Source organism: Thermobia domestica, chromosome 4 (assembly GCF_964235325.1).
Source record: "Thermobia domestica chromosome 4, izTheDome1.hap1.1, whole genome shotgun sequence".
NCBI classification, from domain to species: Eukaryota; Metazoa; Arthropoda; class Insecta; order Zygentoma; family Lepismatidae; genus Thermobia; species Thermobia domestica.
This window is the reverse complement of record NC_137457.1, coordinates 34,681,368-34,701,832: the sequence shown is the minus strand read 5'-3', so window position 1 is coordinate 34,701,832 and position 20,465 is coordinate 34,681,368. Positions and strand designations below refer to the sequence as shown.

Below are 20,465 nucleotides of genomic sequence, written 5' to 3'. Positions count from 1 at the left end.
ATAATGCAAGATATAATTCGATTTCGATTTAAGTGTCAATAGTAATTTTGAGTATTTACCATTCGGTGGAACTTCATTAGTGGGTGCACCCGGAAAATCAGAATGGTATTCGTGTAAATAATTTGGATACTCTAAGTCCACTTCTAGAAAACAACCCCATTCACTATCCGTGGGCCAATTGATAATTTTCTTTTTGTCTTGCCAATTGTCAATTTTATCCGAAAACCACCATATGGTAAATACTCAATCATTGATAGTCCGTACAGATTGTTCGTGTCAATATACAGTAAATAAGATTTTTCTTTTTCCGCATCAAAATCATGTACGTAAGGATTATTAGCTTTGGCATACCTTAACACAGCTTGAGTAATACCTCCGCGAATCGATTTTTCTACAAACATATACATATTGATATCTGATAAAAGTTCAAGTTCAATTTTTGTTCTATATAACATGGCTTGCTATGCCAACCCAGGTGCAGTAAAACAATTAATCGGATCAATGCAAAAAGCATTTAAACATGTCTTTCTAATATTCTCCAACACATCTGCTGTGAGAAGTACATCACATTTTAAATATAGATCGTGGTAGTCCCCTAAATTTTCACATTTAAACACACGCTAAATCAGTTTTGCATATTGATAATCAGTCTCGGAAATTTGTGTTTCATTCAATTTGCTACTAAACGCCTCTATTTCAGGAAATTCTGTTTCTTTAAATGTATCTAAATTTGTTATGTATTCATAAAAATAAATTCCCTTACGGAGAATTAAAGGAAACTTATCATCGGAAAAATATTGCTTTGTATAGACAAATTGCTCAGGTTTTAATTTTGACACCAAATTTTCGAGACTGTACGGCAGGAATTTAAATAAGTCTACAAAACGTAACTCGATAGGTCTACCATTAAACTTAAAGTGCTTAGAGAATGTTATGTATTTCTCAGTGCTTTCTGCAATTACAGAAATATATCCAGGTGTGCAACCTAATTCTTTCACAAATAAATGTGCATCATACCCAGACAAATTATGGAAGAAGACAGGGATAAAATTACTTTGACGTTTAATTTGTAAATTACAATTGTTGCACACCGTGGCAATAAATTGACCAGTTAAATGGTTATGATGTTTAACTTTTCTATTGTTACTCGTATATTTACTATCACAAACTGAGCATTCAGTGGATAGGTTAAACTCTTGTAACTGAGAACTATTTAATAGTATTAATGGTTTTTGTTGATCTAATATGTTTATGATTTTTCTTAATTCATTCTCCATAGCAGACATAAACTTCATCGATACATTTTCTTCCCGATAAATAACTAAATCTGATTTCATATAGTTGTTACTCCAACATACAATATAACCAAAACTGCATGGTATATGTTGCTGAATTTGTATTGTATGAGATCCACTTTGTTTATTTATAGGTTTTAAAAAACTTTCAAAATCTGCAACTATTATCACATCATTCTGTAATAACAATTTCAAATTTCGAAATTTTAAAACTTCTCCTTGTTTCGGCATGTTAATTTTGGTTGGAGTGTGTTCTTTACATAGTTTGTCATGTTCATCTAATTTTGATTTGTTATAAAAGTATATTAAACATCGTCTACAAATAAATGTGTGATGACTACCTAACTGCTGTCTAACTAAACCATTTAAATTTGTAATTAAACAATAATGAGAGTTTAAATATAATAAATCAATACGTTTACCTACAGCTGTGTTTTCGCTTATACGTAACGGAAAAATTGTTTTATTATCATAATTAATGCCATATATATTAACGGAAATTTGTTCCTTAGGAAATACAGAATTTTACATATGTTCAAATTTGCTTATGTGTTCTATTTCGACGGGAAATTTTATATTGTTTTTTTTCAAATAATGGTAATAAAGTATTAATATATTGTATGTAATTATTTACACGATGTGGATTATCTTTTGCGGGATGCAACGCAGCTAGAATACTATACATAAAACATCTATTATCGTTATTTTCAATATTTAAAACACATTTTGTGGATAAAATCCATTGAGGCAATTTTACATAAGTTTTCTCTTATGACTCTTCAATAACGCATTGATATTTTTATTAAACAATAATGAGTGTTGCAATTTTCTTCACAAAACAGTAAATCTATACGTTTATCTACACATGTGTTTTCGCTTATACGTAACGGGAAAATAGTTTCATGATCATAATCAATGCCATATATATTAACGGAAATTTGTTCCTTAGGAAATACAGAATTTTACATATGTTCAAATTTGCTTATTTGTTCTATTTCGAATGGAAATTTTATATTGTTTTTTTTTCAAATAACGGTAATAAAGTACTAATATATTGTATGTAATTATTTACACGATTTGGTTGTTATTTTACTGGATGCAACGCAGCTAGAATACTATACATAAAACATCTATTATCGTTATTTTGAATATTTATAACACAATTCTTTTTGGATAAAATCCATTGAGGTAATTTTACATAAGTTTTCTCTTTATGACTCTTCAATAACGCATTGAGATTTTTTATTAAACAATAATGAGTGTTGCAATTTTCTTCACAATACAGTAAATCTATACGTTTATCTACACATGTGTTTTCGCTTATACGTAATGGGAAAATAGTTTCATGATCATAATCAATGCCATATATATTAATAGAAATTTGTTCCTTAGGAAATACAGAATTATACATATGTTCAAATTTGCTTATGTGTTCTATTTCGACGGGAAATTTTATATTGTTTTTTTTTCAAATAATGGTAATAAAGTATTAATATATTGTATGTAATTATTTACACGATGTGGATTATCTTTTGCGGAATGCAACGCAGCTAGAATACTATACATAAAACATCTATTATCATTATTTTGAATATTTATAACACATTTCTTTTTGGATAAAATCCATTGAGGTAATTTTATAAAAGAAGAAGCGGAAAGAGGATCATATTTACTGATTTTAATTTCTAAGTGATGGTTTGGTTCAGAACATAAAGACCACCCTGATTTTTTAATTGCTCTATTTTCTTGTTCAACTAAAATTTTATTAAATAATTTTTCTATTATAGAATTCACATCTGTAGTCGGCAAAATAATTTCGTTACCACTATTTACAACGAATCTACATGTTTCTAAATCTACTGGTTTTACAAAAGTTGTAGCCAAACAAAAATTTACCTTTAAAGCTGAATTATCTTCTTCGTGTTTTAATATATCTAAACAGTCTTTTCTTTTATTCTTTAAAAAACATCCACTATCCTCATTTAAATCAGTATCACATTTTAAAATATTTTTTAAATTATTATTAAATAGAGTATCAGAATTGATAGTATTTGATTTAACCTTTTTTGTTGCCATTTTTTAAACTACTAACTCAAAGTTACTATAATAATTTTGAACTGAGTTTTTATAATATAATATTATTATTATTATTATAAAATGTCTTCCTTACAAAAGAAAACAAAACCACACTATTAATAAACCACACTAATAATAAACCACACACACAAAAAATATCTGAACTTTACGCTTCAAATAGCAAACAGGAAGTGATTACAAAAAACATGTCGGTCAGTCTTTTATACCTGTGTGATTGCATTGCGTAATATTGCGCAATAGGTATGAGTCATGCTCGGGGATTCCCCTCTTTTTTTATACCTTTGTAATTGATTACATTACGTTCAGGGATTCCTAGCGTTGAATGACAAGTTATTGACTCTTAAAGAGAAAACTAGCTCAATGTTTTTTAAAATCCGGATGAATGACGTAATGAGAATTATCTACATATGGCGGAAGATATTATGTAACTGATAACAAAACACGGAAGTTTCGCATTCTTAAAATAATCTCTGCTATGTTCAAATATAGGTTAGAACAAGTTCACTCCTTTAAAGAATCTTTGCTATAGGGTTCGAATGTATTATCTGTTATGTTCAAATAAGGGTTGAAAAATGGAACGAGTACACCCCCCGTAGTCTTATGTCTGCTATGTGTTGTTGGAAAATATGTTCATAAAAGGGAACGAGATCACCCCCTAAAATGGAGGTCGTAAAAGAGAACGAATACACCCCCTAAAAAGTGCTCATAAAAGGGAATAAATTCACCCCTAAAATGGAGGTCGTAAAAGACCGTGGGCTCACGGTGTACGGTTGTCATTTTCCCAGGGGCTTGTGAGTTGTTCTCTTATGGCCTAGTATGAGCCAGATCGATCCATTTTCTACTACTTCCGATATATATCTGTTAAGTGTATTTATGGTAAATTCTCATTTGTTTTTAGAAGATATTCTATAACCTCACATAGACACTGGCGCAACCAGGGAGCATCGGGGCATTACTTCTATGATATTTGAGATTAATCTGACACTCACTCTCTTTTTCAAAATAAAATTTGAAGTTTTATAAAGGTTCAATATCATATGCTTCGCCTTCTACGCCCCCTAAGGCGCTTCCATACTAGAACAACAATCCAGATTTTGAAAGCGAACAACTCTTTTTACTACAAAAATGGCAATTTTTACAATTTTGACAAACAATGTTTCTTATCTAATGTCCCTGGTAAGGACATAAATGCCAAATGTGTATATAAAATTATGATGGCAACTGTAGGTCATATCAGTGACTGGCACATGAAAGTATCATCTGAATATCATATCTGTGAAATTTATGATTGATCTCACGTCCATTGGCCTTCCCGAGAAGCAACGTGCGATTTTGATAAGATTCAACCTACCACATTTTTACGCCACCTGCCCTCAAACAGATCAGCCATACAAAAAATAATATACCAGACAACTATAATAAAATCCAGCATGAGTGTTATTGTATTATCTAGAAATAGCATCCATGTGCCTCAAATGACTTACCAATATTTATTGGAGAAAATCGATTCGAAATGTTAATATTGAATCTCACATAAAGAAAATCAAGTTTCGAGCATTCGGCCCAAAATATGGGTCAGAAATGACTGTCTCTCATTTTGTTAGAAGTTGAAAAAACAAGGCAGTTTTTCAACAATAATATTAAATTTCACATTAGTTTCATCTTTTAAAAAATTCATTCTTTTCCACTGCTGTAGAAAAGTTATACGAATTGGGAAATAGACTGTATATATACACATAAGCTGAAATAGAGGACTAGTAGCATTTTAATCTGGAAATTATCAATACATATTGACATTTGATTTCACGAGTCATTACGAATATTAACTAGATTTGTTCCAGAAGTCGGTTAGCTGTTTTGGGTTTGGTTTAAGGCTGAAGCAGTATGTGTTCGTTTATTACAGAAACAGAAGAGTAATTTGTTTCGTGTTGGTATGACAACACATATTATATTGCCACTTTTCAGAATATCCACGCATAATAGAAAGGTTCCGAAAGATGTGTAATGGTTTCGTTTTGTTATTCTGGTGTTTCACTTTAATGTGATTACGATTCTCCATGTTTATTTCTCTATATATTTTTTTGAGAACACGTTAATGAACAATAGAAAATAGAACTCTTTTCGGTTCGAATTGGTTTCCGGTAAAAGCTTGATAATAAAAGGATATGAAATCTTTCTGTTTAATGCCCATGGTTATCTCTCTTAGGTTGAGGAAGACAACGCAGGAGATTAAAGCAGGAGGGACAATGATGGAAGAATTATGATGGACGAATTGGTGGATTGAGAAAATGGGAGGAAACAGGACTGTCCTAAGGAAACCTACGAGCAAAATGTTGTCCATCTCAAGCTAACATGCGTTTCAAAAGAATCAGGTACCGCACCCATCATATAATTCCGTGGAAGCATTCCCGGGTTTGATTCCCGATGGGAAAGTCTGAAATTTTAAATGTACTCGATGTATCTGTATCACAGTTATTAAAATAACTCTTTATCGAGTGTAAAATAGTATAATAGAGACAATTTACGAAGATACTTTCGGTGAACTAGAGAAAAGAATGGCCTAATGAACAAGGTTACAGTTAAGAGTTCAATTACTTTTAAGACCAGTTTCCTTGCGTATATGTCCTTGCGTGTTTGTATGTAACTCTTACTTAATAGGGCAATATTACGGTAGTGGCTTGATCATTCGCATAGTAATTTAGTTTCCTATGTTCGAATCCCTCTGAGGTTGATAAGGAATTTTTTATCAATTGCAATGTAGATATTTCTTAAGTATAATTACATGAAACATTTTTCTATTGATGTTACCAGTTAGAGTTAAAGCGACTTTCTCCAGAGTGGAAATACTAACATCAATTAACATATCTACAACCTTGGTTGTCAAAGCCATATTCAAAATTTCTTTCGTTTCTAATACAAAGTTATAACACATACAACAATAAATTTTAAAATTGTAAAGTACTTGAGGAATTCAAGAAAGGGTCTCCACTCCCATCATGTTTCTATTGTCTCCTCGTGAACGTTCATGAACGACAATATTCTTTTAGTATTGCCGTTGTGGGCAGGGATCGCAAAAACATATTGACATATTTCAGTCAGTATACATATTTCAACATATTTCAGGGTGCTGTTCAGACATAGAGTAGCTTTTAAAAAACAACACCTAATTATCTTTGCACAGGAGTGTTTTTCATCTTCGACGTTTCTCTCCTTTATAATATTACTAACAAAATCCTTCAACGAAGCGATTTGATCGAAAAGAAAAGAATCTTTTATTTGAACTCCTTTCTTCTTGAAGTAAGCAACACTACTTTTTACCTGTCGCCAATTGGGATGACCTCCAACAGCATAGAGCATAAAGTTAATTTACAAACGTGCCACAACATTTGTGGAACAGGAAGGTAGGGAAAGGTTACGTCAGGAAAAGGGACACTGCCATGACTGATCACTTACCAGTTATAGAAGTTTCCATATCATCTTTAACGTAATCCATTTATAGAACCTCGTGTCTGTGTCCATATTCCGATATTGCGTAGTCGGAATGCCAATCCCTTCCTAAATAACAAATTAATGACCTTAATACTTCTCGTTCAGTTTGTAACCTTCTGCAAAATGAAATATGAGAATACACGTTAAGGTAGAATCTGAAGCACATGAGTTCCACACTTCAAATTAGTCCTGTGTCTCCTGCGGTAAAGACACGTACGAAACCTCTTTTCTGCATTTTCAGTTCCAATTCTCCATCCACGAATTTGAATCTTAACTTTAGACAATCTGTGTTCCAACCACATTTGGTGGTAACTCCTCAAGTAGTTCAGCTAAGCCCCTTTCATACGAAATGAAATTTGTTAGCTAAATGTTAAACAATTATGGCCTTTAGGCTAAAAGAGACAGGAGACTAAGTCAAATCAATAATGGTAAAATTATGTCCTTGTGTTTGCTCACCGAGAGTTGAATCTGAGACCCGGTGCACCAATGATTCACGTGCTAAGCACTAGAGTAACGAAGGGGTGGGTTAGAAAATAAGTAAGAGTAGTTTAAATTGGTATTAATAAAAGTTGTACTAAGCGTTAATTTTATTTTTATGCGGGAGTGGCAAAACATGATGTGTACTCTACATTTAATCAGGCCACTAAATGTTCTAACTTATGAATAAAATTTAAAATACTTTAAGTTCGGTGGTGAAAATTATAATTATAGAAGCTAATATGTCAAACTATTAAATTTTAGATCATCCGATACAACGAATGTTATGAGAACTTGTGATATTGACACGTCTTACAATGAATGCTTTTCCAAGAATTACAGAATCTTCCTGACCTTTCCACCCCACTCGAGCCTCTCTAGTTTGCTTCTGAAAAAAGAATGCGTTTTCCGCATGAGTAAGTAACTATTCTAAGAAACAAAGTGTTTGATACTAACGACTGCAAAAATGTTTTCAACCTGTTTTAAGTCAGACACTGTATAAATGATATGTTTTTGTTTGGTTACGTAAAATACGTCGTTTTTTTTATCTGTACGACCAATCGGAAAGATCCTAGAGAGGTGAAAAATAAAAATGTTCTTCAGGGAGGGAACTAAGTTTTTGTCACATTCAATATCCCATTCACCTTCCATGTCAATTCGTACAGTGGACCAGCTGATGATTTATAGCCTAATTACGTAACTCTGTGCCAACCAGGTTGCTACTCTATTTGAAGTTCACAGAAAACAAGTTTCAACAAGTTTGCAAACAAATAACTGTCAAACAAACATCCATCAGGAATTCATTCTGGTGACTGTAATTTTCGCTAACCCTCTCAATCTGATCCTCAATCGATTTCCTTTTTTCCCCCGCAATCCACTCCATCACAATCACACTCAACCACCCTCATCCTCAGGCGATTCATTCACTATTTGTGTAGTGAGTTCGATCGAGTTTGCTTTGAAATTCGACTCGACTCGTAACAAACATCTTTTAGCTCGACTAGAGAACTCGGCTCATAAAATTCCCCTAACTCGACGGGGAACTCGTATCGAATTCGGTTCGAGTTTCGAGTGGAGTGGAGCCAAAACGAGCCACATCGAGCAAAATCCTTTTTGCAGTTTCAAGTATTCACTTGAATTTTCCAAAAATATAATTATCAATGTTACTGTTTCTACTACAATTTATTATTATTATTTTTGTTATTATTACAACCTTGGTAATATTCAAAACTTCCTTCTTTTCTAATACAAAATTACAATAGTTACAACAATTCATTTTTTAATTATAAAGGACCTGAAAAATTCAGGAAAGGGTCTCAACTCCCATCCTGTTTCTTTCGTTTGTTCATTCAGCTCTATTCTTTCGATATTCCCATTATGGGCAAGGATCGCAAAAACATATCAACATATGTATGAAAATTCAGAGTGCTGTTCGGACCTAGATTATTTTTTTTTTTTTAAAAAAAGCAACTACTTCTCTTGGCACTGGAGAGTTTTTCATCTTCGTCGCTTCACTCCTTTATAATATTACTAACAAAATTCTTCAACGAAGCCATTTTATCGAAAAGGAAATAATCTTTTATTTTAATACGTTTCTTCTTGAAGTAAGCAACACTACTTTCTACTTGTTACCAATTGGGGATGACCTTCAACAGCATCCACTTGAATATTGAAAAAGTAGAAAACGATACACTTTATTTCCATAGATGTTCCATGCAGTTTTCACAAAACTCATTAACTGAGTTTTTGAAGTTTTTTTGTTTCTGTTGCGTAATTACATTACATTTAGGAAAGGATAATATTCCTTCATTAAATGATAAAAACTCTTCCTCATTTCGGCATAAAATTAACCATGTTTCCCAAAACATAATTGACCTGCATAACACTTCTTACACTTCCTCTCTGTTCGTACTGTGAGATATAAGAGTAGAGCTTGACAAGCAATACTTTCTATATCAAAACTTAATCTATCAGCAGTTGTATCTAAAAGATCTGTAATACCTTGTATGTATGACGTGTGCTTGACAATCCACACTTTCAATATTAGCATATAAATAAGCCTTCAATTTTGTAAACACATTAAATTTTCCTTGCCGATTCAAACCACTAAAATGTTTGATTCCATTGGTACCACAAAGAGCAATGCAACTGTTTTTATTTAATTTAAAGTGGTAAATACAGTTCAAGCAGAAACTAAATATTTCGTCTTACGTTTCACAGGGCAACAAAGCGAATTTCAATAGATTTGACCTTACCTCTTCGTCCACATAAATAAACTGAATTACAAAAGGAAAAAATGTTGATATCTCTTTATGATTTCTCGCATCTTCTGAAATGTTAAAAAGGGCATTTATTTATCCTGTCAATGCCAAGTTTGAAACTAGATGAATGGAGTTATACACAAGTTATCAGGGCCGATTGTTATGTCTTGGCAGAACTGAACATCAATGCGATTGACTAGTAACTAAACATAAGACTGTTTAATTTATTATTACAATCTTCTGACCGAAAACTAGGATGGTGTGGTACACACCAGATATGAGAATCCTAACTCATTTTTGCTTTCAAGAGGGAAGCCCTCACCCTAACTCATCCTCATTTTGGTAGATGAGGATGAGGGTGGCTGAGGTTGAAGGAATCTACTGAGGGTGAGGGAGTCGATTCAGGATGAGGTTGGCTAAGAGTGTGAGTGAGGGAATCGACTGAGGGTGTTTGAGGGTGAGAGTGAGAAAGTCGATTGAGTGTGAGGCTGATGGAGTCGACTGAGGATGGGGGTGGCTGGTGGCGTGAGATTGGGAGATTAAGGGTGAGGGTGGCTGAGATTGATTGTGAGTGAATCGACTGAGGGTAAGGCTAGTTGAGGTTGATTGTGATGTAGTGGATTGAGGGGGAAAAGAGGAAATCGATTGAGGATCAGGTTGATAGGTTAGCAAAAATGACAGTCACCAGAATGAATTCCTGATGGATGTTTGTTTGACAGTCATTTATATGGAAACTTGTTGAAACTTGTTTCCTGTGAACTTCAAATAGAGTAGCAACCTGGTTGGCACAGAGTTACGTAATTAGGCTATAAATCATCAGGTGGTCCACTGTACGAATTGACGGGGAAGGTGAATGGGATATTGAATGTGACAAAAATTTAATTCCCTCCCTGAAGAACATTTTTATTTTTCACCTCTCTAGGATCTTTCCGATTGGTCGTACAGATAAAAAAAACGACGTATTTTACGTAACCAAACAAAAACATATCATTTATACAGTGTCTGACTTAAAACAGGTTGAAAACATTTTTGCAGTCGTTAGTATCAAACACTTTGTTTCTTAGAATAGTTACTTACTCATGCGGAAAACGCATTCTTTTTTCAGAAGCAAACTATAGAGGCTCGAGTGGGGTGGACAGGTCAGGAAGATTCTGTAATTCTTGGAAAAGCATTCATTGTAAGGCATGTCAATGTCACAAATTCTCATAACATTCGTTGTAACGGATGATCTATAATGCAATAGTTTGACCTATTAGCTTCTATAATTATAATTTTCACCACCGAACTTAAAGTATTTTAAATTGTATTCATAAGTTAGAACATTTGGTGGCCTGCTTAAATGTACAGTACACATCATGTTTTGCCACTCCCGCATAAAAATAAAATTAACGGTTAATTCAACTTTTATTAAAACCAATTTAAGCTATCTCTTAGTTATTTTTAAACCTACCCCTTCGCTACTCTAGTACTTAGCATGTGGATCTGTGGTGCACAGGGTCTCAGATTAAACTCTCGGTGAGCAAACACAAGGACATAATTTTACCATTACTCATTTGACTTAGTCGCCTGTCTCCTTGAGCCTAAAGGCCATAATTGTTTAATATTTAGCTAACAAATTTCATTTCGTATGAAAGGGGCTTAGCTGAACTACTTGAGGAGTTACCACCAAATGTGGTTATAACACAGATTGTCAAAAGTTAAGATTCAAATTCGTGGATGGAGAATTGGAACGAAAATGCAGAAAAGAGTTTTCGTACGTGTCTTTGCCGCAGGAGAACCAGGAGCGATTTGACGTGTGGAACTCATGTGCTTCAGATTCTACCTTAATGTGTATTCTCATATTTCGTGTTGCAGAAGGTTATAAACTGAACGAAAAGTATTAAGGTCATTAATTTGTTATTTAGGAAGAGATTTGTATTCCGACTACGCAATATAACATAAGGACACAGACAGGAGGTTTAAGAAATGGATTATGTTAAACATAATAATGGAAACTTCTAAAATTTTTAAGCGTGTCCTTTTCCTGTCGTAACCTTTCGTTACTTTGCTGTTCCACAAATGAAGTGGCACTTTTGTAAATGAACTTGATTTTTTTCCAAAGTTGTAGTATTTAGGTTGAAAATAACGAACGTTATATTCAGATCTATTGATCATTATACGTATTTCGTTTAGGGATGGGCACAAGTAAGTTCGATCGCGTGTTCTTTGAAACTCGACTCCACTCGTAACAGGCATCTTCTAGCTGGACTCGAGAACTCGGCTCAAAAAATATCCTCCAACTCGACTGGGTACTCGTATCGAATTCGGCTCGAGTTTCGAGCGGAGTCGAGCCAAAACGAGCTAACTCGAGCAAAATCCTTTGTGTAGTTTCCAGTATACTCTTGGATCTTCCTATAATATAATTATCAATGGTACTACTTCTACTACCAATTTATATTATTATTATTATTATTATTATTATTATTATTATTATTATTATTATTATTATTATTATTATTATTATTATTATTATTAATATGATACCGTGTTAGGTTAGGTTAGGATTTAGATTTCTGGGCTTTCGGCCTCTAATGCCATTTAGCCTTTCAAGTTTTGAGGGCGGACGTCCCTCGGCGGGAACACAATCCGGGGGAATTGAAGGAAAAAGGTGGGGGAAGGAAGGAAGCGGCCTAGCACCTATAAGTTAAGGTGACAGGTATTTGGTATATACGTGGTTAGAACATCCCTTGATATACGTGGTTAGAACTGTTTCATATTACAGACGTTTCATTCCAAAACTTATGTTATAAACCCACTAATCTTTTTGAAGTGCGTCGCGAAGACCCTTGTTTACCCTCAGATGGAAAGACTGCTACAGAAAGGAGAACATTGTAAAGGTTTTACCTACAGTATTCACAGAATTCTTCAGGTTCAACAGCTGAGGTTGTTTTGGTCACTCTAGAGACTGATGGTGACTGTGTTTACTCCCCACCTCGCATCAGACTAAAATGAGATACTCTTGTAAAATTGTAGTGTCTCCCTGTGCGTCGATGGTTCTTTTAAAGTTTGTTGGAAATGTTACCAAGAAAACCGAATTTATCACTGTATTTAGGAATCAAAAATTGTACCGTGTATTTTGATGTACTCCTTGAAAGCAAACAATACTTATATTCACGAAGATTATTAAAATATAGTTTGTAAGAATCATTTATAATCAAAAACAGATAGTATGGGAAATAAAATACACAAAATAAATTGAAAATAAATAAACATAAAATAATAAAAAAAAAAGATTGCCGTGTCCTTCTATATCACAGTATACTTTCAATAATAGCATCGCCACAGATGCGAGCAATATACCACCATCTAATTTACCATTTGCCATTTTTGGTGTAGGAATATTAACTTTTACACCAAAACTTAAACAGCCTCCCTTCTAGGTGTGTTACTCACAGATCCTTCAAGTCTCAAAGCATTAACTGTTTAGTGTTTGTTCCTCTGCTATTAGTTTTAGTGCTACTACTGTTAGTTTTAGTGACTTGTAATTTTAGTGTCTATTTTTAAATAATAAAAACTAAATGTTCCTCACTGTTTTTATCCCTGAAAAAAAAAACATTTTTTTCTTATCTTTTAAAGTTGCCCGGAAGGTCCAATATCCAGGACGGTTGTGTTTGGAAATATCAGCATTTGCTACTATTTAAAATATAAACCGTGTGCATCTTACTACAGATTACGTAAACAGCAGACGACAGGAGAACCGACACCATTAGTGGTTTGCGGGACTCTCGTAGTAACAAAATGACAAAAAACATACATAGTACTTAAGGGCCTTTGCTTCATTAGGACTAATGAAGGAATTTGCGAGTTTTATCTGTCAGTTTGTCATTAAAATAATACTAATAAGCTCAGCAACTTTCTCAAGAACTATTTGATTTTTTGTAAGTTTAACTGCTAGATTTCACTTAAAGCCTATTCTTTCATGAAATGAGGAATTCTAGTTATGCCCTCCTCCAGGACTCTTACTACTTAAAATTAGTACGGATTGCTCTAGAATGGAAACACATGTTAGCCGCGCATGCTGTTAACAAATACATGTCCTACTTATTCAGATACGAACACTTTCAACGCATAATCACTGACAGTTTGAATTTACCCAATACAGTTTCTGAGAAATTCTCTATAGTATTGTGCAAATTGCATGAAAATCCAAATTTTAATTTTACTTTTAATTTTCAAAAGTTACATACCACTATTTCTTCCATGGATACTCTACTCGAACACGAAGGAAGTTTCTTTATAAACACTAAACGGCTTCATTTATCCAATGAATTTTCACGGACTGTCATGCCAATTGATATCTGAATTCTGATAATGTTAATTGGTATTTGGATATTCTTTCGCTTTAAGTTTACCATTCATTTCAATATTTCATTAACATTCTACCTTATGCATGACAGCCAACACGTCAAGACGTAAATAAAATGAATTCAGTTTATCTTCTGTATGGACACCTTCCTTATTGCAGTGATTATCACAACGTTTGTAGTGTTTATAAATTATTCAATTATACTGTATTATCGCATTCGGTCGAACGCACAAACCGCAAAGCTACCAAGACTCGACTCGACACGTGCCCTCCTATATCACACTATACTTTCAAAAATAGAATCGCCACAGATGCAAACAATATACCACCATCTAATTTACCAGTTGCCATTTTTGGTGTAGGAGTATTAACTTTTACACCAAAACTTAAACAGCCTCCTCATCTAGGTGTGTTACTCACAGATCCTTCAAGTGTCAAAGAATTAACTGTTTAGTGTTTGCTCCTCTCCATTAGTGCTACTACTGTTAGTTTTAGTGACTTGTAATTTTAGTGTTTATTTTTAAATAATAAAAACTAAATGTTCCTATTTTTTTCCCCCTGAAGAAAATCAACTATTTTTTCTTATCTTTTAAAGTTGCCTGGAAGGTCCAATATCCAGGACGGTTGTGTTTGGAAACAACAGCATTTGCTACTATTTAAAAATATAAAACGTGTACGTCTTACTACGGATTACGTAAACAGCAGATGACAGGAGCACCAACACCATTAGTCGTAATGTCGAAGGAACAATAGCGTCACCACCCCACATAGAGCACCTATATAACAAAGATGATTTCAGCGAGAAAAATAAGTCTGCGACTGCTCACCCTTTCTTTAGCTTGCTTCGGAGTATTAAGAGAAATCAATCGGAAAGCTTCTATTTTGTTCGGCAGTCTAATACTCTCTTTCCAATCAGATTTCTTGAAGATTGGTTGGCAATACAAACCACCTGGCTTGCTTAGGAACTATGTGACTTCTAACCTTCTCTCTGCTTTGGTGGAACATTCGGGGTACGGAATCCACTTTACTTATTTTGTTTCTGAAATCTGGAGATACCGCCTATGCTGCTCGGTGTTTGGGTCTTCTCTCTTTACTCAGTACTATTTGTAATACACTGCTAATAGGGAAGATCGTAATATAAACTTGTAGTTCCAAAAAAAAATCATGGTTCTAAAGTGCTTTACCTTACTTAATCGTGAATAATCAGAAGTTTATAATAATAAGATTATTATATCGCTTTATTGTGAGAATTAGATTGGCACAACTAAAGTTAACTACTCAAATAAACGTTCTTGTTATTCAGGGAAGTTTTCAGTGGTTGAATAGATATTTAACTTTTAATATGGTCATTGTACATTTCTTGGATTATGTGTACCTTTTTATGAACAACTTACTGACGTGAAAAGCAAAGTAAAATTGGTAGTTTTTGATTTGCTTCATAGATCTGATTCATATTCGAAATATACATTTATGACTACATTTAACACATTCACATATTATAAAATATATAAGCTGAATATCAGCTCTACACATTTAATCAAAAGATTCAAAATTTTCTTCTTGTGCTACTAATTAACATTAGCAGTAAAAAGTTATAATAGGTTTCTTTCACACTTTCAGCTAAAGCATACCGTAAGTCCAAACTTTATATTTTATAATAGTGTATGGTTAAATTAACAGTGTGTAAATATCTGTGTTTGAGAACATTTATTTTGTTTAAATAATAATATTAAATAGATATATCATTACTTGTTAATATTCTATAAGTAAAAGATGGTCAATGATTGCAAAATATTACTGAAAGAATGTAAAACAGTGAATAGAGACACCACTTAATATTTCGTATAGACAAAGCAAATCATGTGACAGTTACAAATTAAATTTTAGTGTCTAACTGAATATGTTACATGAATTAGAAGATTGGTACACTTCCTTAAAACGATTAACGTAAATGATAACAAAAGCAAGAACTCATTAACATTATACCATCAAAATATTCAAAAATGTGTAATATCAAATGGTTAAAATATTCAAAAGTTATTTCTCTAGCACTACCTAAAACTAGTTATATTTGAATACGAATACAATTATATTATGGAATGGAACGAAATATTACGGAATTTACATTCAAAACATGTTTAATTAATATAAATACAAAAAAGCTTATTCTAAGTTAACGCATGTTATATGTAATTTCTTTCCCATCCAAAGAAGGACAGGACGTAGAAGGTAACGATTTCTCTGGGGTGATGAGAATTCATTTATTAGTAATATCATTGATTGATTGATAAAGAACATGATTATTTTATTTATTGATATGTTTTATCTTGTTAGGCATATAAAGAAGATGAAATGAGCATTGGATGTAATTTATATGATAAAATGAAGTGTGTTAACAGAGCACAATGATATTTGATTTTAATTGCGACCATAGGTGCTATCGTTCTGCTACGGGCATACGTAGAATGGGTTCAAACATTTGGAGCCCTGTTAGGAGGTCTATAAAAATGAAATTATGCGCAATGGATGAATTGGTGGTGATAATAAATACAACGAAAGGGTTTATACTTAGTGTCTAGCCTGATCATGCTCAAGGATATTAAGGTAATATAACCGTGAATATGCGTAACGCGTTAAAGCTGGAATGTAGTCAAAGAACTCATGGACAATCGGATGACCGTCTGCTGCACGGTGGTGTGCGTAACGAGAGAAAATACTCTACACATTTGGTAAGAGTGTTGGTATAAGAGGTAAGACCGAAGAGCTCTTGAGTTGACACCAGTAGGGTAGAGGTACTTGGTGCTCTTTTTCGGGTGACCATCCTTTACGTCCAAAGATATTTCAACAAAAGAACATTTAGTCCAGAGACATTTTGTCCAAAGGACATTTCATCAAAAAGAAAATTGGTCCAAAGGACATTTCGTTCAAAGGACAATTGGGCCAAAGGACATTTCATCCAAAGACAATTGGTTCAAAGAATACAAGAAAGACATTTGGTCGAAAGGACATTTCGTCCAAAGGACAATTGGTCTAAGTGCGATTTTATCCAGGGATGTTTAGTTCAAAGCACATTTCGTTCAAATGACATTCGGGTCCGGTAGCGCTTAGGGGTCCGGGATTGGTTACTATCAGAATAGTAAAAGAGACAATAACATTATGACTCTACAGCTACTTATTTTTAAAGGAAATTTGAAATAATGTTATTTCACAATTGCCATTTCCATAGAACAAATATATGCTGAGATCTTCAGATACACGTAAACGCCTTAAAGCAAAATGGCCGAAAACCAAAAATGAGGGAAAGATTGAAGTGTGTAGTATGTTGCTGTAATAACTGCTGACGTGACATCTAAAATTTTAATGTTGAAGATAAAATAATTTTTAAAAAAGTACCGTTAACTAAAACTAATGGAGTTTAAATTTGAGTAAGTTATATATTAGGTATTCAAACCGTTGTGTTAGAAAAGTCAAATATAGTTAATTCTGACTAGGTATGATTCCATACAGGGACCAAGTACCTGGGGAAAACCTGTATATCGTCTGAAAGATCTTGTCATGAGAAGTCCGAAACCGTTTTCAAATCACGGGCAAACCCTCACCTTGACTGTATAAGTGGCCGATTGATTTGTGTTTGCGACCCTATGTATGGCATATTCTATAGAATAGAAATGAATGTTAGGATGTAGCATGTGTAATCGTCTGAGACCATGATGTTCTTTTTCGGCTCATTACTAGAACGTGACTTGGGTAAGAATTTGATAATATCTCTTTGCATCCTGACGTATCAATTTGGTCAGTGTTGCCAGCGAACTGTAAATGCAATGTGGAAGATGATTTCTGTACCACTGGATGTATATCCATGAAACGTGTCATAAACATCGTTAGTCATTGTAGATAATATATTTTGACGTATTCCTCTCCCAAGTACTCCAGTTTGTCAATGTTGCCAACCAATTGTAAAAATGAGTAATTGTAAAACAGGTTCCATACAAATTTATACACCAAGCTTGACAGAAACATCACAAGACGCTATAGCAAAAATACGTTTACTATTACTTTCTCCCAACCATCCTAGGTTCTCAGTCTTTTCAACCACTCAAAAATACATTTTCTCCAAAGGTTGCCTCACCATGTCACAACGAGGCTCGCATGACTCAATCAATCCTTTCTCTCTATACGAGCTTCTAACCATACCATTCTTTGCAAGGCCAACAGTCATGTTCCATGATATATGTTCAGCCACTTGGCCACATTATTACACACAAAAAAATACCGCCATCTCGTACACTGCTACTTGCAGAACTTTCACATTGAAAGCGTCAGCAATATTAACAGACAGGTGGTTGGGGAATGGTACCAACCACAGTTTGTTTGCTCTTGTGTCGGATGAAGTTTATTCAAGTTTTGTCTTTATACCTGCAATGGTCAGACAACCTTTCGAGAAAATGTATTTTAGAATGGTTGGGAACTCTAACAATATGAAAACTTTTAGGTTTACACTATCAACTACAAACTGGTATGGGTTGCAGCCTAATTATGTCCGCCAATACAGTCGACCTCATGTAAAAATATTGAATGTTCCCATCTGGAGGCAATACTACCAAACTAATTTTTCGGGAGAGACGGAGACATTCATTCACACTATGTTTTCCGTTGGCCAATACTGCAGCTGTCACATTTGTTCTGTGTCCGTTCAATGGCACACCATTCGCATCATTATGATGTATGCACCTTGTTGGCAACAGTGGCATTCTAGGATGGTTGGGAGACGGTATACGCAAGGTCTTTTTGCTAATATGTCGCGTGATGTTTCTGCCAAGTTTGGCGTGTAAACGTTTCATTGTAGGAAACCTGTTTACACCTTCTAAGTTTTACAGAATGGATTTCAACACTGACAATCGGGAGTACTTGGGAGAGGAATACGTCTACAATATATTTTCCCCAATGACTAACGATGTTTATGATACGTTTCATGGAAACCATCGTCCATTCTATTTACAGTTCGTTGGCAACACTGACCAAATGGGTGCGTCAAGGTTCAAAGTGATATTATCACACCCTTACCCAAATCACGTTCTAGCAATAGGCGGAAAACAAACATGATGGGCTCAGGCTCTTTTCCGTGATACATCTTAACATTTACTATTATTCTGTCGAATATGTCCTACATAGGATCACAAAACCAAAAAAAAGCGGATCCCTAGAGGGTCAAGTTGAGAGTTTGCCCATGATTAAAAAACGGTTTCTTAGTTTTCATGACATGAGCTTTCAGACGATATTTAGGTTTCCTCAGGTACTTGGTCCCGGTATGGAATCATCCTTAGTGAGAACAGAAAAATACTAGGGTGCAGCGTTTTACCACTTTTTCTCAGAACGAAATGTAATGACTGGCAAAAGTGGCCAATCCACATGGACATTTCAGGTATAGATTTTTTTCAAATCAGATAATATCTTCTGTGAGAACTATTGTCTCAAAGTTCAAAATTTACCTGAAAATTACAAAAAATACCAAAGTTGTTCATTAATTTTAGTTATGTTAAAGTAAACATATTATTGGTTAAATACATGTCAGTTGCTATGAAAACTGACATTCAAGTATAAAAATGCGAGTTATATGCACTTTGGGGGAATAGGGGTGCCTCCTCTGGGGCCAGAAAAGGGGGAAAATTCAGTACAGTTTAGCCGTTGTGCAGTTCCTCGCTCACCTGGAAATATAGCCTGGCCAAGTGACCTAGAGCCCACCATGCAAAGGTGGCTGCACCTAGGGCTCCTCCGCTAGGCCTATCCAATCAACCAACCATATGTTGGGCCGGATGAGCAGATCCGATTAGTCACTGTCAGGAAAAATTGTCGCAAATTGAGACTTTGATTGAAATTTAGACGCAGCTTGCCTAGAAAGTAAGGTTGACCTGATTATTCCGCCTCTAGCATCACTGGCACATACTCGGGAGGCTTCTTCTTCAGTGACCAATTTCACTATCGGTTCTACTGCCACCGTGTGGCACGGATGGACGGTGAAGGACCATTCTGGAACAGTGTTGTCAGAAAGTGAAAGTTTGATCATGAGCTGTTTGTTTGGTACCGTCCATAGAACTTACTGGTAATACAGTTATTGAAACATCACTGCTTTCCCAAACGGTCATTGCAGTGTAACCGTTTGCCTAAAAATTCAGTCTGGAAATGATGTTATATCTAATGGAGTTATGGAGATTCTCTGCTTCGTGTTCTCGAGCACTAAGAATCTTATGTAATGCATCTTGTCGGACAGCAAATCGACCATCAGTCATCATGGTGAGAAGAAATTTCCTGGGAGCGCAAAGAATGCATTCATCTGAATGGATGAATGGATTACAGCCTGGTATTCCCTTGTTAAGTATCTAGACCTATGAATGGTCTCAAAGACGTGAGAGGACCATTAGGAATGGAAGACTATGTTCTGATACGGTATTGCATAACCACACTGACGTATGAATGAATGTCGCAATTTCCATTAATTTCTTG

The 20,465-nt window shown here is 34.4% G+C and overlaps 1 long non-coding RNA gene across 1 annotated transcript in view; it reads left to right on the top strand.

The window, feature by feature from the left end:
* Positions 1 to 20,465, top strand: part of LOC145683289 (uncharacterized) — a 175,834-nt gene that overhangs the window by 116,179 nt on the left and 39,190 nt on the right. The window contains exon 2 of the long non-coding RNA XR_014130998.1: positions 15,585 to 15,596. This is a non-coding gene — a long non-coding RNA (uncharacterized LOC145683289). The remainder of the gene's footprint in view (positions 1 to 15,584; positions 15,597 to 20,465) is intronic.